This window comes from Dipodomys merriami, unplaced genomic scaffold, assembly GCF_024711535.1.
Source record: "Dipodomys merriami isolate MVZ:Mamm:240054 unplaced genomic scaffold, mDipMer1.0.p SCAF_22, whole genome shotgun sequence".
NCBI classification, from domain to species: Eukaryota; Metazoa; Chordata; class Mammalia; order Rodentia; family Heteromyidae; genus Dipodomys; species Dipodomys merriami.
In genome coordinates, this window is record NW_027203604.1 from 17,518,299 (window position 1) to 17,519,978 (window position 1,680).

At 43.8% G+C, this 1,680-nt stretch overlaps 1 pseudogene; it reads left to right on the forward strand.

The window, feature by feature from the left end:
* Window positions 1-922: 922 nt before the first annotated feature.
* Window positions 923-1,680, forward strand: LOC138834941 (lebercilin-like; annotated as a pseudogene).

Sequence of the window (1,680 nt, forward strand, 5' to 3'; positions counted from 1 at the left end):
CGGTATCTCTACCTTACTCCAGCGCCAACTTACCTCCCTGGCACAGGTTGCTCTCCAAAACCAAGCCTTGGACCTTCTAACAGCTGAAAAATGTGGGACCTGCCTATTCTTGCGGGAACAATGTTATTAATGACATGTAGCAGGTTTGGTAGAACAAAACATTGAGATCCTAAACAACCTAAAGGAGGAGCTCAAACATCAGCTGTCCAGCGGGCCTATTCTGGATTAGTTCCATAACCCTCTTGCTGGATGGTTACTACCCTTATAGGCTGATTAATTTTAAAGTCTTTTTTTATTTGCCCCATGCCTCTTGAGGTTGATCCAGAGCGGCATCCAAGAAATGACCAGAGGGACAGTTAATTGGCTTCTTCTCCACCCTTACACTCGCCTGCCAACTACCCCTGTGGCATCCTAGACAACCGGCATACAGCCCCATGATGCTCCTGTCCAGCAGGAACTAGCCAGACGATTATCGATGCCTTATTACCAAAGATGCCGGAATGACAAGCTGCTGGAGGGCAGAGGCAGCTGAGAAAAGCCACTTCCTTATATACTACCTGTCCCAATTGATCTTTGGGGGCACTAGCCTGAAACTGCTCAAAATTGCAAAACAAGTTACATGCTGAAAGTTCCTGCTGACCCCGGCCATATAGATCTTGCTACAACCAGGATTTGCCTTTAAAAATTCACCATAGAACCTGGAGTCCCAAGAGCAAGAGGAACATAAGGGAAGCCAAGGTTCTACCTTCACCTGTAGAGAAAGAAGAATCTGATGAAGATCAAGGAGAGCCCATTCTAAAGCAGGAGGAGGAAAAACTAGAGAATGAATGGGTGAGAGAAGAGGCTGACAAAAAGCAAGATGAAAAGATGCCTTTCACTAGAAAGAGAAGAAAAGGCAGAGTTGGAAACTAGACAGGGCCAAATGGAACTATATCAGCTTCAACAGGTTGACAAATTGGAAGAAGAGGAAGAAGGAAAAAGTGAAGAGGGAAATGCTCCTTGCTAAACTGAACAAAATCAACAAAGAACTCCAAGATTCTTGTAACTGGAAACATCATTCTGTGCCCTTGCTCCCTGATTTAGAACCAAAACTGCTCACCCTGGTGAGGAGCCCTAAAACAAACATGTCCCCTGAATCCTCTGGGAGATCATTCAATGGACACCATTTGCAGCACATCAGCTTTGCAACACCAAAAGGAGATGCTCTGAATCCAGGAAACATTAGAAATCCAGCATCTCCAAATGACTTTTCATTTGGAAGTTATGTGTCTTCATTTGGAAAAAATGTCAGGGAAGTCCAATCTGTGTAGTCAAAAAAGTTAGCCTTGTAGATTTGCCAAAAGACAATATGGTTAACTCCGGTAAAGATGGTGTGGAGTTAATGGCAAGAAAGGAGAGAAAAGCTAATTTGATGGAGCAACTATTTGGAATTAATACCAGCAGCACCATTTCCTCAAGGGGCAGTGACCCAAGCTCTCTGCCTACCAGCAGAGGGGGGACTGTGACCCTTTGAACTTTTGCCTAAGGGGAAAAAACAACAGGGTGAGAGAACAGGATGAAGATGAAGACTTCCTCCTTGGTGAAAGCAGAAATTTTAATCCAAATAGATACCGATTGAAACATGCAAATAATGAGCTGGCACTGAAAGCAATTGATTCTATAGAAGATGAAATTGATTAA